The sequence below is a fragment of the Ascaphus truei genome, unplaced genomic scaffold (genome assembly GCF_040206685.1).
Source record: "Ascaphus truei isolate aAscTru1 unplaced genomic scaffold, aAscTru1.hap1 HAP1_SCAFFOLD_605, whole genome shotgun sequence".
In the NCBI taxonomy this organism is placed as follows: domain Eukaryota; kingdom Metazoa; phylum Chordata; class Amphibia; order Anura; family Ascaphidae; genus Ascaphus; species Ascaphus truei.
The window spans coordinates 210,657-234,018 of NW_027456938.1; the positions used below are offsets into that span (position 1 = coordinate 210,657).

General features: G+C 51.1%; 19 non-coding genes and 2 pseudogenes across 19 annotated transcripts; all 21 read left to right on the top strand.

Annotated features, from left to right (window-relative positions):
- The first annotated feature begins 2,539 nt into the window (after positions 1 to 2,539).
- On the top strand, positions 2,540 to 2,715 carry LOC142485527 (U2 spliceosomal RNA; annotated as a pseudogene).
- Positions 2,716 to 3,538: 823 nt separating this feature from the next.
- Positions 3,539 to 3,729, top strand: LOC142485491 (U2 spliceosomal RNA). The gene has a single exon (XR_012798534.1). It is a non-coding gene; the product is annotated as a U2 spliceosomal RNA (small nuclear RNA).
- An 823-nt stretch (positions 3,730 to 4,552) lies between these two features.
- On the top strand, positions 4,553 to 4,743 carry LOC142485492 (U2 spliceosomal RNA). Its single transcript, XR_012798535.1, has one exon. It is a non-coding gene; the product is annotated as a U2 spliceosomal RNA (small nuclear RNA).
- Positions 4,744 to 5,566: 823 nt separating this feature from the next.
- Positions 5,567 to 5,757, top strand: LOC142485493 (U2 spliceosomal RNA). Its single transcript, XR_012798536.1, has one exon. It is a non-coding gene; the product is annotated as a U2 spliceosomal RNA (small nuclear RNA).
- Positions 5,758 to 6,580: 823 nt separating this feature from the next.
- Positions 6,581 to 6,771, top strand: LOC142485494 (U2 spliceosomal RNA). The gene has a single exon (XR_012798537.1). It is a non-coding gene; the product is annotated as a U2 spliceosomal RNA (small nuclear RNA).
- Positions 6,772 to 7,594: 823 nt separating this feature from the next.
- LOC142485547 (U2 spliceosomal RNA) lies at positions 7,595 to 7,749 on the top strand (annotated as a pseudogene).
- Positions 7,750 to 8,328: 579 nt separating this feature from the next.
- Positions 8,329 to 8,526, top strand: LOC142485510 (U2 spliceosomal RNA). The gene has a single exon (XR_012798553.1). It is a non-coding gene; the product is annotated as a U2 spliceosomal RNA (small nuclear RNA).
- An 823-nt stretch (positions 8,527 to 9,349) lies between these two features.
- On the top strand, positions 9,350 to 9,540 carry LOC142485496 (U2 spliceosomal RNA). The gene has a single exon (XR_012798539.1). It is a non-coding gene; the product is annotated as a U2 spliceosomal RNA (small nuclear RNA).
- Positions 9,541 to 10,363: 823 nt separating this feature from the next.
- LOC142485497 (U2 spliceosomal RNA) lies at positions 10,364 to 10,554 on the top strand. Its single transcript, XR_012798540.1, has one exon. It is a non-coding gene; the product is annotated as a U2 spliceosomal RNA (small nuclear RNA).
- Positions 10,555 to 11,377: 823 nt separating this feature from the next.
- LOC142485498 (U2 spliceosomal RNA) lies at positions 11,378 to 11,568 on the top strand. The gene has a single exon (XR_012798541.1). It is a non-coding gene; the product is annotated as a U2 spliceosomal RNA (small nuclear RNA).
- Positions 11,569 to 12,391: 823 nt separating this feature from the next.
- On the top strand, positions 12,392 to 12,582 carry LOC142485499 (U2 spliceosomal RNA). Its single transcript, XR_012798542.1, has one exon. It is a non-coding gene; the product is annotated as a U2 spliceosomal RNA (small nuclear RNA).
- Positions 12,583 to 13,405: 823 nt separating this feature from the next.
- On the top strand, positions 13,406 to 13,596 carry LOC142485500 (U2 spliceosomal RNA). Its single transcript, XR_012798543.1, has one exon. It is a non-coding gene; the product is annotated as a U2 spliceosomal RNA (small nuclear RNA).
- An 823-nt stretch (positions 13,597 to 14,419) lies between these two features.
- LOC142485501 (U2 spliceosomal RNA) lies at positions 14,420 to 14,610 on the top strand. The gene has a single exon (XR_012798544.1). It is a non-coding gene; the product is annotated as a U2 spliceosomal RNA (small nuclear RNA).
- Positions 14,611 to 15,433: 823 nt separating this feature from the next.
- On the top strand, positions 15,434 to 15,624 carry LOC142485502 (U2 spliceosomal RNA). The gene has a single exon (XR_012798545.1). It is a non-coding gene; the product is annotated as a U2 spliceosomal RNA (small nuclear RNA).
- Positions 15,625 to 16,447: 823 nt separating this feature from the next.
- LOC142485503 (U2 spliceosomal RNA) lies at positions 16,448 to 16,638 on the top strand. Its single transcript, XR_012798546.1, has one exon. It is a non-coding gene; the product is annotated as a U2 spliceosomal RNA (small nuclear RNA).
- An 823-nt stretch (positions 16,639 to 17,461) lies between these two features.
- Positions 17,462 to 17,652, top strand: LOC142485504 (U2 spliceosomal RNA). Its single transcript, XR_012798547.1, has one exon. It is a non-coding gene; the product is annotated as a U2 spliceosomal RNA (small nuclear RNA).
- Positions 17,653 to 18,475: 823 nt separating this feature from the next.
- Positions 18,476 to 18,666, top strand: LOC142485505 (U2 spliceosomal RNA). Its single transcript, XR_012798548.1, has one exon. It is a non-coding gene; the product is annotated as a U2 spliceosomal RNA (small nuclear RNA).
- An 823-nt stretch (positions 18,667 to 19,489) lies between these two features.
- Positions 19,490 to 19,680, top strand: LOC142485507 (U2 spliceosomal RNA). The gene has a single exon (XR_012798550.1). It is a non-coding gene; the product is annotated as a U2 spliceosomal RNA (small nuclear RNA).
- An 823-nt stretch (positions 19,681 to 20,503) lies between these two features.
- Positions 20,504 to 20,694, top strand: LOC142485508 (U2 spliceosomal RNA). Its single transcript, XR_012798551.1, has one exon. It is a non-coding gene; the product is annotated as a U2 spliceosomal RNA (small nuclear RNA).
- An 822-nt stretch (positions 20,695 to 21,516) lies between these two features.
- Positions 21,517 to 21,707, top strand: LOC142485433 (U2 spliceosomal RNA). Its single transcript, XR_012798476.1, has one exon. It is a non-coding gene; the product is annotated as a U2 spliceosomal RNA (small nuclear RNA).
- An 822-nt stretch (positions 21,708 to 22,529) lies between these two features.
- On the top strand, positions 22,530 to 22,720 carry LOC142485509 (U2 spliceosomal RNA). Its single transcript, XR_012798552.1, has one exon. It is a non-coding gene; the product is annotated as a U2 spliceosomal RNA (small nuclear RNA).
- Positions 22,721 to 23,362: the final 642 nt, after the last annotated feature.

The following is a 23,362-nucleotide window of genomic DNA, read 5'->3' on the forward strand; positions in this document are numbered from 1 at the left end:
GCCGCCTGCTGCCTAGCCTAATTCAGTCCGAACGAGCAGATGCCTAAGAAACTCCTGTTGAAGCTGTATCCAAATAGCCTGCATAGCAAACACTGCAGCAGCAAGCAGCAAGCAGCAAGCAGCAAATGCCTTGACTTGCTGGCTTCTTGTCACAATGGCTGGCTGGCTGAAATGACCTGAACTGAAAAGCCCAGCCACTGGCTGCTTGCATGCTTGCTGCCTGAGTTTCATGGCAGCCCGGACGAGTCGGCTAGCAGAGAAAAAGTGGGCGGTTCCTATGCAAATAAGCAGACGAAGCCTGGTGCCGGAAAAAGAACTGGAAGCATGTGCCTTTTTGGCTGTTTGCTGGCCATGCGGGCCCCCCAGCAGTGTGTGCGGCTGCTTTTCTTTACTCCATAGAAAGTCTTTGGCTTTTGCATCCGTCGTCGTCGTCGCCGCCGCTGCTGCATAGACTCCCCGGGGCTGTGTCGGGAGGAGCGGAGGGACTGGAGGCAGGCCTGCTGGGGGAGGAGGCGAGCGGGCAGCCAGCGGCTCCCTCTGCCCTTCTCCCTAAAGCGTAGCGCCCCTGGCCGTCGGGCGGCGCTCAGGCGGGGGCCCATTTCTGGTTATCGCTTCTCGGCCTTTTGGCTCAGATCAAGTGTCTGGGCTGAGAGGTTGCGCTGAGTCTGTGACTCCTTGGCCTTGGGTCATCGCTTCCTGGGGAGCTTAAGACCCATGCTGCTATGAGGGAGTCACGCTAACTCGAGCACGGGAGGCGATCAGGAGAGAGAGAAGGAGAGGGGCCGGCGCCTTGGCCTTGAGGGATCGTTCCCCAGGAACTAAACCCTCATGCTGCTATAGGGGCGCCGCACCTGACCCTGGACGGCCGGTTTTGACGGAGAAAAGATAAAGATGGAGGCTGGAAGTTCTGGAAGAAACACCATCAGACTCCTGGTGGTGGAGGCGGAGAGATGGCGTGTGGGACTCCAAACCATCGTGGAGGAGATCCTGAGAGATTTGCTGGAAGTGGATATCGGCAGCATTTACTGCTTGCAGGCGTTCCCAAGGAAGGGGATTTATGATATATCGTTTGGAGAAGAGTTGGAGTGCGGCAATGCATATGAGGCTTGCAAGAAAAGAGTAGATGATCTGGAAAAGAGTGGAATTCGTGCAGTGCCTAGCTTTTTGCTAGAAGAGCGTCCAATGCTTGTACACATGTACAATGCTTTTGTGGAAAAGGAGGAAATTGTGGCGTTTTTGGAGAGATTTTGTTCTGTGGTGGGAGGTGGTGAGAAACAGAGAAACATGTACGGGATCTTTAATGGAGAAAGATTGTTTAACGTACGTTTCAGACTGGACTTTGAGAATGGAGGGGGAGTGATGCACCCCCCGGACAATTTTTGTATTGGAGCGAACAAAGGCTTCCTGAGGTATCCAGGGAGGCCCAATGGGAGAATATGTCGAAACTGCAATAAAGAAGGACATGTCGCGGCGCTTTGTAGCACACCAAAGAGATGTGACAATTGTGGTGTTACGGGACATTTGGCACGTCAGTGTCACAAAAAGACTTATGTGCGAGTGACAAAAACATGCAGATGGGAAAACGTGGCGAAAGTTTTAGAGGAGGGTAAGGATGAGAAGGAAATAAGATCTGGAAAAATGGTAGTAGAACAGAGGCAGAAAAGAATAAAGGAGGAAGGTGTAGGTGTTGGTGAAGATAAGGATGAAGGAAAGGGGGACAGCATGGGGGAGGAGGAAATCAGTGTGCAGGAGATGGAAAGTGAGGCTGAGAGTAGTGGACAGGATAGTGGGGAAGAGAAGGAGGACAGTAGTAATGAGTATAGGATGGGAAAAATGGAGGCAGATGGGTTTGGTTTAGGGGGAGAGGAAGAGGGTGTGTCTGTGGAGGGGGAGGAAGTAATGGAAGGAGTAAGTGGAAATCAAGATGATAAGGAGAGTAAGGGAGATTGGGAAGGAGTGTCTAATGAGGAAAAAATGGAGAGAATAGCGGAAGTGTTCCAGTGGCATATGGAAAATGCCAAATTTTGGGTTAATTTTTGTAATGATAAGCAATTAACAGATGCCATATGGGTTTTACGTGAAAAATTTGCTGATGCTTTTTATGAGAGTTAAAGGTAGAGAGGGGAGGGAATGTAAAGTGTAAATATTTGGGCCTTTACTTGCAGTGAAAAACAGTTAAGTGATGCCATAGAGGTTTTATATGATAAGTTTATGGATTTAATTGTACACTTAGTGATGTTCATGGAGATTTAAGAAATAATGAATTGCTGAATAGTTTTTGAAGGAATTTTTTGGATTAATAGTATTGTTTTGAGACAAAAAATATGTGATGAAAAGACGAAGTTATGGATTGAATGTGCAAAGTGAATAATGTGCATACAGTATGGTTTTGAAGAAATGTAATTATGAAATGTAAGTTGTTTATTGTATGTGATGATTTTCTGAAAAAGTTTAGTATTTGAAATGTAAGTTGTTACTTGTATGTGATGATTTTCTGGAAAAAGTTTTATTATTTATTGTAAATAATATGAATGTGAATAAAACATTTAAAAAAAAAAAAAATCTGTTCTTATCAGTTTAATATCTGATACGTCCCCTATCTGGGGACCATATATTAAATGGATTTTTAGAACAGGGAGATGGAAGAAGAGCTTGCTCTGTCCACTCCACGCATTGACCTGGTATTGCAGTACCTCCAGGACCGGTGCACTTCCCTTTGGGGATATTTGGCTTGTATCAAAAAATAGAAACAAATGACTGTCTGACAGAAAAAAAACAAACATGCATTTTTGGCTCTTTCTTTTGCAAAGAAAGAAGAAGATGAAATGACGACAAAATAAAGCCTCCTTCTTTTTGCTGTGTCTTGTTTGCTCTTTTGCGTGGCTTCTTACTTTCTTTTCTTTTCAGCTCCTCCTCGCATGGAGCAGGAGTGCCGCCTGCTGCCTAGCCTAATTCAGTCCGAACGAGCAGATGCCTAAGAAACTCCTGTTGAAGCTGTATCCAAATAGCCTGCATAGCAAACACTGCAGCAGCAAGCAGCAAGCAGCAAGCAGCAAATGCCTTGACTTGCTGGCTTCTTGTCACAATGGCTGGCTGGCTGAAATGACCTGAACTGAAAAGCCCAGCCACTGGCTGCTTGCATGCTTGCTGCCTGAGTTTCATGGCAGCCCGGACGAGTCGGCTAGCAGAGAAAAAGTGGGCGGTTCCTATGCAAATAAGCAGACGAAGCCTGGTGCCGGAAAAAGAACTGGAAGCATGTGCCTTTTTGGCTGTTTGCTGGCCATGCGGGCCCCCCAGCAGTGTGTGCGGCTGCTTTTCTTTACTCCATAGAAAGTCTTTGGCTTTTGCATCCGTCGTCGTCGTCGCCGCCGCTGCTGCATAGACTCCCCGGGGCTGTGTCGGGAGGAGCGGAGGGACTGGAGGCAGGCCTGCTGGGGGAGGAGGCGAGCGGGCAGCCAGCGGCTCCCTCTGCCCTTCTCCCTAAAGCGTAGCGCCCCTGGCCGTCGGGCGGCGCTCAGGCGGGGGCCCATTTCTGGTTATCGCTTCTCGGCCTTTTGGCTAAGATCAAGTGTAGTATCTGTTCTTATCAGTTTAATATCTGATACGTCCCCTATCTGGGGACCATATATTAAATGGATTTTTAGAACAGGGAGATGGAAGAAGAGCTTGCTCTGTCCACTCCACGCATTGACCTGGTATTGCAGTACCTCCAGGACCGGTGCACTTCCCTTTGGGGATATTTGGCTTGTATCAAAAAATAGAAACAAATGACTGTCTGACAGAAAAAAAACAAACATGCATTTTTGGCTCTTTCTTTTGCAAAGAAAGAAGAAGATGAAATGACGACAAAATAAAGCCTCCTTCTTTTTGCTGTGTCTTGTTTGCTCTTTTGCGTGGCTTCTTACTTTCTTTTCTTTTCAGCTCCTCCTCGCATGGAGCAGGAGTGCCGCCTGCTGCCTAGCCTAATTCAGTCCGAACGAGCAGATGCCTAAGAAACTCCTGTTGAAGCTGTATCCAAATAGCCTGCATAGCAAACACTGCAGCAGCAAGCAGCAAGCAGCAAGCAGCAAATGCCTTGACTTGCTGGCTTCTTGTCACAATGGCTGGCTGGCTGAAATGACCTGAACTGAAAAGCCCAGCCACTGGCTGCTTGCATGCTTGCTGCCTGAGTTTCATGGCAGCCCGGACGAGTCGGCTAGCAGAGAAAAAGTGGGCGGTTCCTATGCAAATAAGCAGACGAAGCCTGGTGCCGGAAAAAGAACTGGAAGCATGTGCCTTTTTGGCTGTTTGCTGGCCATGCGGGCCCCCCAGCAGTGTGTGCGGCTGCTTTTCTTTACTCCATAGAAAGTCTTTGGCTTTTGCATCCGTCGTCGTCGTCGCCGCCGCTGCTGCATAGACTCCCCGGGGCTGTGTCGGGAGGAGCGGAGGGACTGGAGGCAGGCCTGCTGGGGGAGGAGGCGAGCGGGCAGCCAGCGGCTCCCTCTGCCCTTCTCCCTAAAGCGTAGCGCCCCTGGCCGTCGGGCGGCGCTCAGGCGGGGGCCCATTTCTGGTTATCGCTTCTCGGCCTTTTGGCTAAGATCAAGTGTAGTATCTGTTCTTATCAGTTTAATATCTGATACGTCCCCTATCTGGGGACCATATATTAAATGGATTTTTAGAACAGGGAGATGGAAGAAGAGCTTGCTCTGTCCACTCCACGCATTGACCTGGTATTGCAGTACCTCCAGGACCGGTGCACTTCCCTTTGGGGATATTTGGCTTGTATCAAAAAATAGAAACAAATGACTGTCTGACAGAAAAAAAACAAACATGCATTTTTGGCTCTTTCTTTTGCAAAGAAAGAAGAAGATGAAATGACGACAAAATAAAGCCTCCTTCTTTTTGCTGTGTCTTGTTTGCTCTTTTGCGTGGCTTCTTACTTTCTTTTCTTTTCAGCTCCTCCTCGCATGGAGCAGGAGTGCCGCCTGCTGCCTAGCCTAATTCAGTCCGAACGAGCAGATGCCTAAGAAACTCCTGTTGAAGCTGTATCCAAATAGCCTGCATAGCAAACACTGCAGCAGCAAGCAGCAAGCAGCAAGCAGCAAATGCCTTGACTTGCTGGCTTCTTGTCACAATGGCTGGCTGGCTGAAATGACCTGAACTGAAAAGCCCAGCCACTGGCTGCTTGCATGCTTGCTGCCTGAGTTTCATGGCAGCCCGGACGAGTCGGCTAGCAGAGAAAAAGTGGGCGGTTCCTATGCAAATAAGCAGACGAAGCCTGGTGCCGGAAAAAGAACTGGAAGCATGTGCCTTTTTGGCTGTTTGCTGGCCATGCGGGCCCCCCAGCAGTGTGTGCGGCTGCTTTTCTTTACTCCATAGAAAGTCTTTGGCTTTTGCATCCGTCGTCGTCGTCGCCGCCGCTGCTGCATAGACTCCCCGGGGCTGTGTCGGGAGGAGCGGAGGGACTGGAGGCAGGCCTGCTGGGGGAGGAGGCGAGCGGGCAGCCAGCGGCTCCCTCTGCCCTTCTCCCTAAAGCGTAGCGCCCCTGGCCGTCGGGCGGCGCTCAGGCGGGGGCCCATTTCTGGTTATCGCTTCTCGGCCTTTTGGCTAAGATCAAGTGTAGTATCTGTTCTTATCAGTTTAATATCTGATACGTCCCCTATCTGGGGACCATATATTAAATGGATTTTTAGAACAGGGAGATGGAAGAAGAGCTTGCTCTGTCCACTCCACGCATTGACCTGGTATTGCAGTACCTCCAGGACCGGTGCACTTCCCTTTGGGGATATTTGGCTTGTATCAAAAAATAGAAACAAATGACTGTCTGACAGAAAAAAAACAAACATGCATTTTTGGCTCTTTCTTTTGCAAAGAAAGAAGAAGATGAAATGACGACAAAATAAAGCCTCCTTCTTTTTGCTGTGTCTTGTTTGCTCTTTTGCGTGGCTTCTTACTTTCTTTTCTTTTCAGCTCCTCCTCGCATGGAGCAGGAGTGCCGCCTGCTGCCTAGCCTAATTCAGTCCGAACGAGCAGATGCCTAAGAAACTCCTGTTGAAGCTGTATCCAAATAGCCTGCATAGCAAACACTGCAGCAGCAAGCAGCAAGCAGCAAGCAGCAAATGCCTTGACTTGCTGGCTTCTTGTCACAATGGCTGGCTGGCTGAAATGACCTGAACTGAAAAGCCCAGCCACTGGCTGCTTGCATGCTTGCTGCCTGAGTTTCATGGCAGCCCGGACGAGTCGGCTAGCAGAGAAAAAGTGGGCGGTTCCTATGCAAATAAGCAGACGAAGCCTGGTGCCGGAAAAAGAACTGGAAGCATGTGCCTTTTTGGCTGTTTGCTGGCCATGCGGGCCCCCCAGCAGTGTGTGCGGCTGCTTTTCTTTACTCCATAGAAAGTCTTTGGCTTTTGCATCCGTCGTCGTCGTCGCCGCCGCTGCTGCATAGACTCCCCGGGGCTGTGTCGGGAGGAGCGGAGGGACTGGAGGCAGGCCTGCTGGGGGAGGAGGCGAGCGGGCAGCCAGCGGCTCCCTCTGCCCTTCTCCCTAAAGCGTAGCGCCCCTGGCCGTCGGGCGGCGCTCAGGCGGGGGCCCATTTCTGGTTATCGCTTCTCGGCCTTTTGGCTAAGATCAAGTGTAGTATCTGTTCTTATCAGTTTAATATCTGATACGTCCCCTATCTGGGGACCATATATTAAATGGATTTTTAGAACAGGGAGATGGAAGAAGAGCTTGCTCTGTCCACTCCACGCATTGACCTGGTATTGCAGTACCTCCAGGACCGGTGCACTTCCCTTTGGGGATATTTGGCTTGTATCAAAAAATAGAAACAAATGACTGTCTGACAGAAAAAAAACAAACATGCATTTTTGGCTCTTTCTTTTGCAAAGAAAGAAGAAGATGAAATGACGACAAAATAAAGCCTCCTTCTTTTTGCTGTGTCTTGTTTGCTCTTTTGCGTGGCTTCTTACTTTCTTTTCTTTTCAGCTCCTCCTCGCATGGAGCAGGAGTGCCGCCTGCTGCCTAGCCTAATTCAGTCCGAACGAGCAGATGCCTAAGAAACTCCTGTTGAAGCTGTATCCAAATAGCCTGCATAGCAAACACTGCAGCAGCAAGCAGCAAGCAGCAAGCAGCAAATGCCTTGACTTGCTGGCTTCTTGTCACAATGGCTGGCTGGCTGAAATGACCTGAACTGAAAAGCCCAGCCACTGGCTGCTTGCATGCTTGCTGCCTGAGTTTCATGGCAGCCCGGACGAGTCGGCTAGCAGAGAAAAAGTGGGCGGTTCCTATGCAAATAAGCAGACGAAGCCTGGTGCCGGAAAAAGAACTGGAAGCATGTGCCTTTTTGGCTGTTTGCTGGCCATGCGGGCCCCCCAGCAGTGTGTGCGGCTGCTTTTCTTTACTCCATAGAAAGTCTTTGGCTTTTGCATCCGTCGTCGTCGTCGCCGCCGCTGCTGCATAGACTCCCCGGGGCTGTGTCGGGAGGAGCGGAGGGACTGGAGGCAGGCCTGCTGGGGGAGGAGGCGAGCGGGCAGCCAGCGGCTCCCTCTGCCCTTCTCCCTAAAGCGTAGCGCCCCTGGCCGTCGGGCGGCGCTCAGGCGGGGGCCCATTTCTGGTTATCGCTTCTCGGCCTTTTGGCTAAGATCAAGTGTAGGGTCTGTCCTGTGAAGGATGGCCCTAGTTGCATCACTTGGTCTGGTCATGGGCTGAGAGGGCGGATGCAAAGTAGCCCGGGCTTTTTAATCTTGCACCACCAGGCGTGGAAAACCTGGTGGAGTATCACTTGCTGCACTGTGGTTGGTCGTTTTGGGCGTCCGGCCACCACTTACGAGCACTTGATCTGCACTGATTTTATTGCACCGTCCCCTATTTTTCCCGCACTTTGGCCCCCCTTATTGCCTTCCGCTGAGGGGACAAGCCAATATTTTTTTCACCCGCCTGGCCTTGCAAAGGGCTGGGCGTGCACTCGTGCACACTTTTTTGTGTCGTCTGTCAGAGCACTTCCTGCACTGCATCACACAGCGCACAGGAGCACTTGCACTATGAACTCTTTTTGTTTGTTGGTGTCGGGTTATAGTCACCCTTCTTTCTTCGGAGAGCGAGAAGACTAAGTGCTGGTCGGTGGTCACCCCTCCTTCGGGAAAAGACTACGGTGGGTTAGTAGGCGTACGCTGAAAACCCTAAAGACTTGGACCCTCCTGCGGCGCAGCTGCACTAGGAGGGAACGAGAAGGACGTCGGACTCTCCGGAGGAAGACGTCATGGAACCGGACTAGCCTACTCTTCGGAGAAGACTGTCACATGTGGAGCGCACCTGGTCTCACTGGACCACGAGCACGGTTTTTGAGGTGGAATCACTTTTTCACCACCCGGGCTACAAAAAAAAAAAAAAAAAAAATCTGTTCTTATCAGTTTAATATCTGATACGTCCCCTATCTGGGGACCATATATTAAATGGATTTTTAGAACAGGGAGATGGAAGAAGAGCTTGCTCTGTCCACTCCACGCATTGACCTGGTATTGCAGTACCTCCAGGACCGGTGCACTTCCCTTTGGGGATATTTGGCTTGTATCAAAAAATAGAAACAAATGACTGTCTGACAGAAAAAAAACAAACATGCATTTTTGGCTCTTTCTTTTGCAAAGAAAGAAGAAGATGAAATGACGACAAAATAAAGCCTCCTTCTTTTTGCTGTGTCTTGTTTGCTCTTTTGCGTGGCTTCTTACTTTCTTTTCTTTTCAGCTCCTCCTCGCATGGAGCAGGAGTGCCGCCTGCTGCCTAGCCTAATTCAGTCCGAACGAGCAGATGCCTAAGAAACTCCTGTTGAAGCTGTATCCAAATAGCCTGCATAGCAAACACTGCAGCAGCAAGCAGCAAGCAGCAAGCAGCAAATGCCTTGACTTGCTGGCTTCTTGTCACAATGGCTGGCTGGCTGAAATGACCTGAACTGAAAAGCCCAGCCACTGGCTGCTTGCATGCTTGCTGCCTGAGTTTCATGGCAGCCCGGACGAGTCGGCTAGCAGAGAAAAAGTGGGCGGTTCCTATGCAAATAAGCAGACGAAGCCTGGTGCCGGAAAAAGAACTGGAAGCATGTGCCTTTTTGGCTGTTTGCTGGCCATGCGGGCCCCCCAGCAGTGTGTGCGGCTGCTTTTCTTTACTCCATAGAAAGTCTTTGGCTTTTGCATCCGTCGTCGTCGTCGCCGCCGCTGCTGCATAGACTCCCCGGGGCTGTGTCGGGAGGAGCGGAGGGACTGGAGGCAGGCCTGCTGGGGGAGGAGGCGAGCGGGCAGCCAGCGGCTCCCTCTGCCCTTCTCCCTAAAGCGTAGCGCCCCTGGCCGTCGGGCGGCGCTCAGGCGGGGGCCCATTTCTGGTTATCGCTTCTCGGCCTTTTGGCTAAGATCAAGTGTAGTATCTGTTCTTATCAGTTTAATATCTGATACGTCCCCTATCTGGGGACCATATATTAAATGGATTTTTAGAACAGGGAGATGGAAGAAGAGCTTGCTCTGTCCACTCCACGCATTGACCTGGTATTGCAGTACCTCCAGGACCGGTGCACTTCCCTTTGGGGATATTTGGCTTGTATCAAAAAATAGAAACAAATGACTGTCTGACAGAAAAAAAACAAACATGCATTTTTGGCTCTTTCTTTTGCAAAGAAAGAAGAAGATGAAATGACGACAAAATAAAGCCTCCTTCTTTTTGCTGTGTCTTGTTTGCTCTTTTGCGTGGCTTCTTACTTTCTTTTCTTTTCAGCTCCTCCTCGCATGGAGCAGGAGTGCCGCCTGCTGCCTAGCCTAATTCAGTCCGAACGAGCAGATGCCTAAGAAACTCCTGTTGAAGCTGTATCCAAATAGCCTGCATAGCAAACACTGCAGCAGCAAGCAGCAAGCAGCAAGCAGCAAATGCCTTGACTTGCTGGCTTCTTGTCACAATGGCTGGCTGGCTGAAATGACCTGAACTGAAAAGCCCAGCCACTGGCTGCTTGCATGCTTGCTGCCTGAGTTTCATGGCAGCCCGGACGAGTCGGCTAGCAGAGAAAAAGTGGGCGGTTCCTATGCAAATAAGCAGACGAAGCCTGGTGCCGGAAAAAGAACTGGAAGCATGTGCCTTTTTGGCTGTTTGCTGGCCATGCGGGCCCCCCAGCAGTGTGTGCGGCTGCTTTTCTTTACTCCATAGAAAGTCTTTGGCTTTTGCATCCGTCGTCGTCGTCGCCGCCGCTGCTGCATAGACTCCCCGGGGCTGTGTCGGGAGGAGCGGAGGGACTGGAGGCAGGCCTGCTGGGGGAGGAGGCGAGCGGGCAGCCAGCGGCTCCCTCTGCCCTTCTCCCTAAAGCGTAGCGCCCCTGGCCGTCGGGCGGCGCTCAGGCGGGGGCCCATTTCTGGTTATCGCTTCTCGGCCTTTTGGCTAAGATCAAGTGTAGTATCTGTTCTTATCAGTTTAATATCTGATACGTCCCCTATCTGGGGACCATATATTAAATGGATTTTTAGAACAGGGAGATGGAAGAAGAGCTTGCTCTGTCCACTCCACGCATTGACCTGGTATTGCAGTACCTCCAGGACCGGTGCACTTCCCTTTGGGGATATTTGGCTTGTATCAAAAAATAGAAACAAATGACTGTCTGACAGAAAAAAAACAAACATGCATTTTTGGCTCTTTCTTTTGCAAAGAAAGAAGAAGATGAAATGACGACAAAATAAAGCCTCCTTCTTTTTGCTGTGTCTTGTTTGCTCTTTTGCGTGGCTTCTTACTTTCTTTTCTTTTCAGCTCCTCCTCGCATGGAGCAGGAGTGCCGCCTGCTGCCTAGCCTAATTCAGTCCGAACGAGCAGATGCCTAAGAAACTCCTGTTGAAGCTGTATCCAAATAGCCTGCATAGCAAACACTGCAGCAGCAAGCAGCAAGCAGCAAGCAGCAAATGCCTTGACTTGCTGGCTTCTTGTCACAATGGCTGGCTGGCTGAAATGACCTGAACTGAAAAGCCCAGCCACTGGCTGCTTGCATGCTTGCTGCCTGAGTTTCATGGCAGCCCGGACGAGTCGGCTAGCAGAGAAAAAGTGGGCGGTTCCTATGCAAATAAGCAGACGAAGCCTGGTGCCGGAAAAAGAACTGGAAGCATGTGCCTTTTTGGCTGTTTGCTGGCCATGCGGGCCCCCCAGCAGTGTGTGCGGCTGCTTTTCTTTACTCCATAGAAAGTCTTTGGCTTTTGCATCCGTCGTCGTCGTCGCCGCCGCTGCTGCATAGACTCCCCGGGGCTGTGTCGGGAGGAGCGGAGGGACTGGAGGCAGGCCTGCTGGGGGAGGAGGCGAGCGGGCAGCCAGCGGCTCCCTCTGCCCTTCTCCCTAAAGCGTAGCGCCCCTGGCCGTCGGGCGGCGCTCAGGCGGGGGCCCATTTCTGGTTATCGCTTCTCGGCCTTTTGGCTAAGATCAAGTGTAGTATCTGTTCTTATCAGTTTAATATCTGATACGTCCCCTATCTGGGGACCATATATTAAATGGATTTTTAGAACAGGGAGATGGAAGAAGAGCTTGCTCTGTCCACTCCACGCATTGACCTGGTATTGCAGTACCTCCAGGACCGGTGCACTTCCCTTTGGGGATATTTGGCTTGTATCAAAAAATAGAAACAAATGACTGTCTGACAGAAAAAAAACAAACATGCATTTTTGGCTCTTTCTTTTGCAAAGAAAGAAGAAGATGAAATGACGACAAAATAAAGCCTCCTTCTTTTTGCTGTGTCTTGTTTGCTCTTTTGCGTGGCTTCTTACTTTCTTTTCTTTTCAGCTCCTCCTCGCATGGAGCAGGAGTGCCGCCTGCTGCCTAGCCTAATTCAGTCCGAACGAGCAGATGCCTAAGAAACTCCTGTTGAAGCTGTATCCAAATAGCCTGCATAGCAAACACTGCAGCAGCAAGCAGCAAGCAGCAAGCAGCAAATGCCTTGACTTGCTGGCTTCTTGTCACAATGGCTGGCTGGCTGAAATGACCTGAACTGAAAAGCCCAGCCACTGGCTGCTTGCATGCTTGCTGCCTGAGTTTCATGGCAGCCCGGACGAGTCGGCTAGCAGAGAAAAAGTGGGCGGTTCCTATGCAAATAAGCAGACGAAGCCTGGTGCCGGAAAAAGAACTGGAAGCATGTGCCTTTTTGGCTGTTTGCTGGCCATGCGGGCCCCCCAGCAGTGTGTGCGGCTGCTTTTCTTTACTCCATAGAAAGTCTTTGGCTTTTGCATCCGTCGTCGTCGTCGCCGCCGCTGCTGCATAGACTCCCCGGGGCTGTGTCGGGAGGAGCGGAGGGACTGGAGGCAGGCCTGCTGGGGGAGGAGGCGAGCGGGCAGCCAGCGGCTCCCTCTGCCCTTCTCCCTAAAGCGTAGCGCCCCTGGCCGTCGGGCGGCGCTCAGGCGGGGGCCCATTTCTGGTTATCGCTTCTCGGCCTTTTGGCTAAGATCAAGTGTAGTATCTGTTCTTATCAGTTTAATATCTGATACGTCCCCTATCTGGGGACCATATATTAAATGGATTTTTAGAACAGGGAGATGGAAGAAGAGCTTGCTCTGTCCACTCCACGCATTGACCTGGTATTGCAGTACCTCCAGGACCGGTGCACTTCCCTTTGGGGATATTTGGCTTGTATCAAAAAATAGAAACAAATGACTGTCTGACAGAAAAAAAACAAACATGCATTTTTGGCTCTTTCTTTTGCAAAGAAAGAAGAAGATGAAATGACGACAAAATAAAGCCTCCTTCTTTTTGCTGTGTCTTGTTTGCTCTTTTGCGTGGCTTCTTACTTTCTTTTCTTTTCAGCTCCTCCTCGCATGGAGCAGGAGTGCCGCCTGCTGCCTAGCCTAATTCAGTCCGAACGAGCAGATGCCTAAGAAACTCCTGTTGAAGCTGTATCCAAATAGCCTGCATAGCAAACACTGCAGCAGCAAGCAGCAAGCAGCAAGCAGCAAATGCCTTGACTTGCTGGCTTCTTGTCACAATGGCTGGCTGGCTGAAATGACCTGAACTGAAAAGCCCAGCCACTGGCTGCTTGCATGCTTGCTGCCTGAGTTTCATGGCAGCCCGGACGAGTCGGCTAGCAGAGAAAAAGTGGGCGGTTCCTATGCAAATAAGCAGACGAAGCCTGGTGCCGGAAAAAGAACTGGAAGCATGTGCCTTTTTGGCTGTTTGCTGGCCATGCGGGCCCCCCAGCAGTGTGTGCGGCTGCTTTTCTTTACTCCATAGAAAGTCTTTGGCTTTTGCATCCGTCGTCGTCGTCGCCGCCGCTGCTGCATAGACTCCCCGGGGCTGTGTCGGGAGGAGCGGAGGGACTGGAGGCAGGCCTGCTGGGGGAGGAGGCGAGCGGGCAGCCAGCGGCTCCCTCTGCCCTTCTCCCTAAAGCGTAGCGCCCCTGGCCGTCGGGCGGCGCTCAGGCGGGGGCCCATTTCTGGTTATCGCTTCTCGGCCTTTTGGCTAAGATCAAGTGTAGTATCTGTTCTTATCAGTTTAATATCTGATACGTCCCCTATCTGGGGACCATATATTAAATGGATTTTTAGAACAGGGAGATGGAAGAAGAGCTTGCTCTGTCCACTCCACGCATTGACCTGGTATTGCAGTACCTCCAGGACCGGTGCACTTCCCTTTGGGGATATTTGGCTTGTATCAAAAAATAGAAACAAATGACTGTCTGACAGAAAAAAAACAAACATGCATTTTTGGCTCTTTCTTTTGCAAAGAAAGAAGAAGATGAAATGACGACAAAATAAAGCCTCCTTCTTTTTGCTGTGTCTTGTTTGCTCTTTTGCGTGGCTTCTTACTTTCTTTTCTTTTCAGCTCCTCCTCGCATGGAGCAGGAGTGCCGCCTGCTGCCTAGCCTAATTCAGTCCGAACGAGCAGATGCCTAAGAAACTCCTGTTGAAGCTGTATCCAAATAGCCTGCATAGCAAACACTGCAGCAGCAAGCAGCAAGCAGCAAGCAGCAAATGCCTTGACTTGCTGGCTTCTTGTCACAATGGCTGGCTGGCTGAAATGACCTGAACTGAAAAGCCCAGCCACTGGCTGCTTGCATGCTTGCTGCCTGAGTTTCATGGCAGCCCGGACGAGTCGGCTAGCAGAGAAAAAGTGGGCGGTTCCTATGCAAATAAGCAGACGAAGCCTGGTGCCGGAAAAAGAACTGGAAGCATGTGCCTTTTTGGCTGTTTGCTGGCCATGCGGGCCCCCCAGCAGTGTGTGCGGCTGCTTTTCTTTACTCCATAGAAAGTCTTTGGCTTTTGCATCCGTCGTCGTCGTCGCCGCCGCTGCTGCATAGACTCCCCGGGGCTGTGTCGGGAGGAGCGGAGGGACTGGAGGCAGGCCTGCTGGGGGAGGAGGCGAGCGGGCAGCCAGCGGCTCCCTCTGCCCTTCTCCCTAAAGCGTAGCGCCCCTGGCCGTCGGGCGGCGCTCAGGCGGGGGCCCATTTCTGGTTATCGCTTCTCGGCCTTTTGGCTAAGATCAAGTGTAGTATCTGTTCTTATCAGTTTAATATCTGATACGTCCCCTATCTGGGGACCATATATTAAATGGATTTTTAGAACAGGGAGATGGAAGAAGAGCTTGCTCTGTCCACTCCACGCATTGACCTGGTATTGCAGTACCTCCAGGACCGGTGCACTTCCCTTTGGGGATATTTGGCTTGTATCAAAAAATAGAAACAAATGACTGTCTGACAGAAAAAAAACAAACATGCATTTTTGGCTCTTTCTTTTGCAAAGAAAGAAGAAGATGAAATGACGACAAAATAAAGCCTCCTTCTTTTTGCTGTGTCTTGTTTGCTCTTTTGCGTGGCTTCTTACTTTCTTTTCTTTTCAGCTCCTCCTCGCATGGAGCAGGAGTGCCGCCTGCTGCCTAGCCTAATTCAGTCCGAACGAGCAGATGCCTAAGAAACTCCTGTTGAAGCTGTATCCAAATAGCCTGCATAGCAAACACTGCAGCAGCAAGCAGCAAGCAGCAAGCAGCAAATGCCTTGACTTGCTGGCTTCTTGTCACAATGGCTGGCTGGCTGAAATGACCTGAACTGAAAAGCCCAGCCACTGGCTGCTTGCATGCTTGCTGCCTGAGTTTCATGGCAGCCCGGACGAGTCGGCTAGCAGAGAAAAAGTGGGCGGTTCCTATGCAAATAAGCAGACGAAGCCTGGTGCCGGAAAAAGAACTGGAAGCATGTGCCTTTTTGGCTGTTTGCTGGCCATGCGGGCCCCCCAGCAGTGTGTGCGGCTGCTTTTCTTTACTCCATAGAAAGTCTTTGGCTTTTGCATCCGTCGTCGTCGTCGCCGCCGCTGCTGCATAGACTCCCCGGGGCTGTGTCGGGAGGAGCGGAGGGACTGGAGGCAGGCCTGCTGGGGGAGGAGGCGAGCGGGCAGCCAGCGGCTCCCTCTGCCCTTCTCCCTAAAGCGTAGCGCCCCTGGCCGTCGGGCGGCGCTCAGGCGGGGGCCCATTTCTGGTTATCGCTTCTCGGCCTTTTGGCTAAGATCAAGTGTAGTATCTGTTCTTATCAGTTTAATATCTGATACGTCCCCTATCTGGGGACCATATATTAAATGGATTTTTAGAACAGGGAGATGGAAGAAGAGCTTGCTCTGTCCACTCCACGCATTGACCTGGTATTGCAGTACCTCCAGGACCGGTGCACTTCCCTTTGGGGATATTTGGCTTGTATCAAAAAATAGAAACAAATGACTGTCTGACAGAAAAAAAACAAACATGCATTTTTGGCTCTTTCTTTTGCAAAGAAAGAAGAAGATGAAATGACGACAAAATAAAGCCTCCTTCTTTTTGCTGTGTCTTGTTTGCTCTTTTGCGTGGCTTCTTACTTTCTTTTCTTTTCAGCTCCTCCTCGCATGGAGCAGGAGTGCCGCCTGCTGCCTAGCCTAATTCAGTCCGAACGAGCAGATGCCTAAGAAACTCCTGTTGAAGCTGTATCCAAATAGCCTGCATAGCAAACACTGCAGCAGCAAGCAGCAAGCAGCAAGCAGCAAATGCCTTGACTTGCTGGCTTCTTGTCACAATGGCTGGCTGGCTGAAATGACCTGAACTGAAAAGCCCAGCCACTGGCTGCTTGCATGCTTGCTGCCTGAGTTTCATGGCAGCCCGGACGAGTCGGCTAGCAGAGAAAAAGTGGGCGGTTCCTATGCAAATAAGCAGACGAAGCCTGGTGCCGGAAAAAGAACTGGAAGCATGTGCCTTTTTGGCTGTTTGCTGGCCATGCGGGCCCCCCAGCAGTGTGTGCGGCTGCTTTTCTTTACTCCATAGAAAGTCTTTGGCTTTTGCATCCGTCGTCGTCGTCGCCGCCGCTGCTGCATAGACTCCCCGGGGCTGTGTCGGGAGGAGCGGAGGGACTGGAGGCAGGCCTGCTGGGGGAGGAGGCGAGCGGGCAGCCAGCGGCTCCCTCTGCCCTTCTCCCTAAAGCGTAGCGCCCCTGGCCGTCGGGCGGCGCTCAGGCGGGGGCCCATTTCTGGTTATCGCTTCTCGGCCTTTTGGCTAAGATCAAGTGTAGTATCTGTTCTTATCAGTTTAATATCTGATACGTCCCCTATCTGGGGACCATATATTAAATGGATTTTTAGAACAGGGAGATGGAAGAAGAGCTTGCTCTGTCCACTCCACGCATTGACCTGGTATTGCAGTACCTCCAGGACCGGTGCACTTCCCTTTGGGGATATTTGGCTTGTATCAAAAAATAGAAACAAATGACTGTCTGACAGAAAAAAAACAAACATGCATTTTTGGCTCTTTCTTTTGCAAAGAAAGAAGAAGATGAAATGACGACAAAATAAAGCCTCCTTCTTTTTGCTGTGTCTTGTTTGCTCTTTTGCGTGGCTTCTTACTTTCTTTTCTTTTCAGCTCCTCCTCGCATGGAGCAGGAGTGCCGCCTGCTGCCTAGCCTAATTCAGTCCGAACGAGCAGATGCCTAAGAAACTCCTGTTGAAGCTGTATCCAAATAGCCTGCATAGCAAACACTGCAGCAGCAAGCAGCAAGCAGCAAGCAGCAAATGCCTTGACTTGCTGGCTTCTTGTCACAATGGCTGGCTGGCTGAAATGACCTGAACTGAAAAGCCCAGCCACTGGCTGCTTGCATGCTTGCTGCCTGAGTTTCATGGCAGCCCGGACGAGTCGGCTAGCAGAGAAAAAGTGGGCGGTTCCTATGCAAATAAGCAGACGAAGCCTGGTGCCGGAAAAAGAACTGGAAGCATGTGCCTTTTTGGCTGTTTGCTGGCCATGCGGGCCCCCCAGCAGTGTGTGCGGCTGCTTTTCTTTACTCCATAGAAAGTCTTTGGCTTTTGCATCCGTCGTCGTCGTCGCCGCCGCTGCTGCATAGACTCCCCGGGGCTGTGTCGGGAGGAGCGGAGGGACTGGAGGCAGGCCTGCTGGGGGAGGAGGCGAGCGGGCAGCCAGCGGCTCCCTCTGCCCTTCTCCCTAAAGCGTAGCGCCCCTGGCCGTCGGGCGGCGCTCAGGCGGGGGCCCATTTCTGGTTATCGCTTCTCGGCCTTTTGGCTAAGATCAAGTGTAGTATCTGTTCTTATCAGTTTAATATCTGATACGTCCCCTATCTGGGGACCATATATTAAATGGATTTTTAGAACAGGGAGATGGAAGAAGAGCTTGCTCTGTCCACTCCACGCATTGACCTGGTATTGCAGTACCTCCAGGACCGGTGCACTTCCCTTTGGGGATATTTGGCTTGTATCAAAAAATAGAAACAAATGACTGTCTGACAGAAAAAAAACAAACATGCATTTTTGGCTCTTTCTTTTGCAAAGAAAGAAGAAGATGAAATGACGACAAAATAAAGCCTCCTTCTTTTTGCTGTGTCTTGTTTGCTCTTTTGCGTGGCTTCTTACTTTCTTTTCTTTTCAGCTCCTCCTCGCATGGAGCAGGAGTGCCGCCTGCTGCCTAGCCTAATTCAGTCCGAACGAGCAGATGCCTAAGAAACTCCTGTTGAAGCTGTATCCAAATAGCCTGCATAGCAAACACTGCAGCAGCAAGCAGCAAGCAGCAAGCAGCAAATGCCTTGACTTGCTGGCTTCTTGTCACAATGGCTGGCTGGCTGAAATGACCTGAACTGAAAAGCCCAGCCACTGGCTGCTTGCATGCTTGCTGCCTGAGTTTCATGGCAGCCCGGACGAGTCGGCTAGCAGAGAAAAAGTGGGCGGTTCCTATGCAAATAAGCAGACGAAGCCTGGTGCCGGAAAAAGAACTGGAAGCATGTGCCTTTTTGGCTGTTTGCTGGCCATGCGGGCCCCCCAGCAGTGTGTGCGGCTGCTTTTCTTTACTCCATAGAAAGTCTTTGGCTTTTGCATCCGTCGTCGTCGTCGCCGCCGCTGCTGCATAGACTCCCCGGGGCTGTGTCGGGAGGAGCGGAGGGACTGGAGGCAGGCCTGCTGGGGGAGGAGGCGAGCGGGCAGCCAGCGGCTCCCTCTGCCCTTCTCCCTAAAGCGTAGCGCCCCTGGCCGTCGGGCGGCGCTCAGGCGGGGGCCCATTTCTGGTTATCGCTTCTCGGCCTTTTGGCTAAGATCAAGTGTAGTATCTGTTCTTATCAGTTTAATATCTGATACGTCCCCTATCTGGGGACCATATATTAAATGGATTTTTAGAACAGGGAGATGGAAGAAGAGCTTGCTCTGTCCACTCCACGCATTGACCTGGTATTGCAGTACCTCCAGGACCGGTGCACTTCCCTTTGGGGATATTTGGCTTGTATCAAAAAATAGAAACAAATGACTGTCTGACAGAAAAAAAACAAACATGCATTTTTGGCTCTTTCTTTTGCAAAGAAAGAAGAAGATGAAATGACGACAAAATAAAGCCTCCTTCTTTTTGCTGTGTCTTGTTTGCTCTTTTGCGTGGCTTCTTACTTTCTTTTCTTTTCAGCTCCTCCTCGCATGGAGCAGGAGTGCCGCCTGCTGCCTAGCCTAATTCAGTCCGAACGAGCAGATGCCTAAGAAACTCCTGTTGAAGCTGTATCCAAATAGCCTGCATAGCAAACACTGCAGCAGCAAGCAGCAAGCAGCAAGCAGCAAATGCCTTGACTTGCTGGCTTCTTGTCACAATGGCTGGCTGGCTGAAATGACCTGAACTGAAAAGCCCAGCCACTGGCTGCTTGCATGCTTGCTGCCTGAGTTTCATGGCAGCCCGGACGAGTCGGCTAGCAGAGAAAAAGTGGGCGGTTCCTATGCAAATAAGCAGACGAAGCCTGGTGCCGGAAAAAGAACTGGAAGCATGTGCCTTTTTGGCTGTTTGCTGGCCATGCGGGCCCCCCAGCAGTGTGTGCGGCTGCTTTTCTTTACTCCATAGAAAGTCTTTGGCTTTTGCATCCGTCGTCGTCGTCGCCGCCGCTGCTGCATAGACTCCCCGGGGCTGTGTCGGGAGGAGCGGAGGGACTGGAGGCAGGCCTGCTGGGGGAGGAGGCGAGCGGGCAGCCAGCGGCTCCCTCTGCCCTTCTCCCTAAAGCGTAGCGCCCCTGGCCGTCGGGCGGCGCTCAGGCGGGGGCCCATTTCTGGTTATCGCTTCTCGGCCTTTTGGCTAAGATCAAGTGTAGTATCTGTTCTTATCAGTTTAATATCTGATACGTCCCCTATCTGGGGACCATATATTAAATGGATTTTTAGAACAGGGAGATGGAAGAAGAGCTTGCTCTGTCCACTCCACGCATTGACCTGGTATTGCAGTACCTCCAGGACCGGTGCACTTCCCTTTGGGGATATTTGGCTTGTATCAAAAAATAGAAACAAATGACTGTCTGACAGAAAAAAAACAAACATGCATTTTTGGCTCTTTCTTTTGCAAAGAAAGAAGAAGATGAAATGACGACAAAATAAAGCCTCCTTCTTTTTGCTGTGTCTTGTTTGCTCTTTTGCGTGGCTTCTTACTTTCTTTTCTTTTCAGCTCCTCCTCGCATGGAGCAGGAGTGCCGCCTGCTGCCTAGCCTAATTCAGTCCGAACGAGCAGATGCCTAAGAAACTCCTGTTGAAGCTGTATCCAAATAGCCTGCATAGCAAACACTGCAGCAGCAAGCAGCAAGCAGCAAGCAGCAAATGCCTTGACTTGCTGGCTTCTTGTCACAATGGCTGGCTGGCTGAAATGACCTGAACTGAAAAGCCCAGCCACTGGCTGCTTGCATGCTTGCTGCCTGAGTTTCATGGCAGCCCGGACGAGTCGGCTAGCAGAGAAAAAGTGGGCGGTTCCTATGCAAATAAGCAGACGAAGCCTGGTGCCGGAAAAAGAACTGGAAGCATGTGCCTTTTTGGCTGTTTGCTGGCCATGCGGGCCCCCCAGCAGTGTGTGCGGCTGCTTTTCTTTACTCCATAGAAAGTCTTTGGCTTTTGCATCCGTCGTCGTCGTCGCCGCCGCTGCTGCATAGACTCCCCGGGGCTGTGTCGGGAGGAGCGGAGGGACTGGAGGCAGGCCTGCTGGGGGAGGAGGCGAGCGGGCAGCCAGCGGCTCCCTCTGCCCTTCTCCCTAAAGCGTAGCGCCCCTGGCCGTCGGGCGGCGCTCAGGCGGGGGCCCATTTCTGGTTATCGCTTCTCGGCCTTTTGGCTAAGATCAAGTGTAGTATCTGTTCTTATCAGTTTAATATCTGATACGTCCCCTATCTGGGGACCATATATTAAATGGATTTTTAGAACAGGGAGATGGAAGAAGAGCTTGCTCTGTCCACTCCACGCATTGACCTGGTATTGCAGTACCTCCAGGACCGGTGCACTTCCCTTTGGGGATATTTGGCTTGTATCAAAAAATAGAAACAAATGACTGTCTGACAGAAAAAAAACAAACATGCATTTTTGGCTCTTTCTTTTGCAAAGAAAGAAGAAGATGAAATGACGACAAAATAAAGCCTCCTTCTTTTTGCTGTGTCTTGTTTGCTCTTTTGCGTGGCTTCTTACTTTCTTTTCTTTTCAGCTCCTCCTCGCATGGAGCAGGAGTGCCGCCTGCTGCCTAGCCTAATTCAGTCCGAACGAGCAGATGCCTAAGAAACTCCTGTTGAAGCTGTATCCAAATAGCCTGCATAGCAAACACTGCAGCAGCAAGCAGCAAGCAGCAAGCAGCAAATGCCTTGACTTGCTGGCTTCTTGTCACAATGGCTGGCTGGCTGAAATGACCTGAACTGAAAAGCCCAGCCACTGGCTGCTTGCATGCTTGCTGCCTGAGTTTCATGGCAGCCCGGACGAGTCGGCTAGCAGAGAAAAAGTGGGCGGTTCCTATGCAAATAAGCAGACGAAGCCTGGTGCCGGAAAAAGAACTGGAAGCATGTGCCTTTTTGGCTGTTTGCTGGCCATGCGGGCCCCCCAGCAGTGTGTGCGGCTGCTTTTCTTTACTCCATAGAAAGTCTTTGGCTTTTGCATCCGTCGTCGTCGTCGCCGCCGCTGCTGCATAGACTCCCCGGGGCTGTGTCGGGAGGAGCGGAGGGACTGGAGGCAGGCCTGCTGGGGGAGGAGGCGAGCGGGCAGCCAGCGGCTCCCTCTGCCTTCTCCCTAAAGCGTAGCGCCCCTGGCCGTCGGGCGGCGCTCAGGCGGGGGCCCATTTCTGGTTATCGCTTCTCGGCCTTTTGGCTAAGATCAAGTGTAGTATCTGTTCTTATCAGTTTAATATCTGATACGTCCCCTATCTGGGGACCATATATTAAATGGATTTTTAGAACAGGGAGATGGAAGAAGAGCTTGCTCTGTCCACTCCACGCATTGACCTGGTATTGCAGTACCTCCAGGACCGGTGCACTTCCTTTGGGGATATTTGGCTTGTATCAAAAAATAGAAACAAATGACTGTCTGACAGAAAAAAAACAAACATGCATTTTTGGCTCTTTCTTTTGCAAAGAAAGAAGAAGATGAAATGACGACAAAATAAAGCCTCCTTCTTTTTGCTGTGTCTTGTTTGCTCTTTTGCGTGGCTTCTTACTTTCTTTTCTTTTCAGCTCCTCCTCGCATGGAGCAGGAGTGCCGCCTGCTGCCTAGCCTAATTCAGTCCGAACGAGCAGATGCCTAAGAAACTCCTGTTGAAGCTGTATCCAAATAGCCTGCATAGCAAACACTGCAGCAGCAAGCAGCAAGCAGCAAGCAGCAAATGCCTTGACTTGCTGGCTTCTTGTCACAATGGCTGGCTGGCTGAAATGACCTGAACTGAAAAGCCCAGCCACTGGCTGCTTGCATGCTTGCTGCCTGAGTTTCATGGCAGCCCGGACGAGTCGGCTAGCAGAGAAAAAGTGGGCGGTTCCTATGCAAATAAGCAGACGAAGCCTGGTGCCGGAAAAAGAACTGGAAGCATGTGCCTTTTTGGCTGTTTGCTGGCCATGCGGGCCCCCCAGCAGTGTGTGCGGCTGCTTTTCTTTACTCCATAGAAAGTCTTTGGCTTTTGCATCCGTCGTCGTCGTCGCCGCCGCTGCTGCATAGACTCCCCGGGGCTGTGTCGGGAGGAGCGGAGGGACTGGAGGCAGGCCTGCTGGGGGAGGAGGCGAGCGGGCAGCCAGCGGCTCCCTCTGCCCTTCTCCCTAAAGCGTAGCGCCCCTGGCCGTCGGGCGGCGCTCAGGCGGGGGCCCATTTCTGGTTATCGCTTCTCGGCCTTTTGGCTAAGATCAAGTGTAGTATCTGTTCTTATCAGTTTAATATCTGATACGTCCCCTATCTGGGGACCATATATTAAATGGATTTTTAGAACAGGGAGATGGAAGAAGAGCTTGCTCTGTCCACTCCACGCATTGACCTGGTATTGCAGTACCTCCAGGACCGGTGCACTTCCCTTTGGGGATATTTGGCTTGTATCAAAAATAGAAACAAATGACTGTCTGACAGAAAAAAAACAAACATGCATTTTTGGCTCTTTCTTTTGCAAAGAAAGAAGAAGATGAAATGACGACAAAATAAAGCCTCCTTCTTTTTGCTGTGTCTTGTTTGCTCTTTTGCGTGGCTTCTTACTTTCTTTTCTTTTCAGCTCCTCCTCGCATGGAGCAGGAGTGCCGCCTGCTGCCTAGCCTAATTCAGTCCGAACGAGCAGATGCCTAAGAAACTCCTGTTGAAGCTGTATCCAAATAGCCTGCATAGCAAACACTGCAGCAGCAAGCAGCAAGCAGCAAGCAGCAAATGCCTTGACTTGCTGGCTTCTTGTCACAATGGCTGGCTGGCTGAAATGACCTGAACTGAAAAGCCCAGCCACTGGCTGCTTGCATGCTTGCTGCCTGAGTTTCATGGCAGCCCGGACGAGTCGGCTAGCAGAGAAAAAGTGGGCGGTTCCTATGCAAATAAGCAGACGAAGCCTGGTGCCGGAAAAAGAACTGGAAGCATGTGCCTTTTTGGCTGTTTGCTGGCCATGCGGGCCCCCCAGCAGTGTGTGCGGCTGCTTTTCTTTACTCCATAGAAAGTCTTTGGCTTTTGCATCCGTCGTC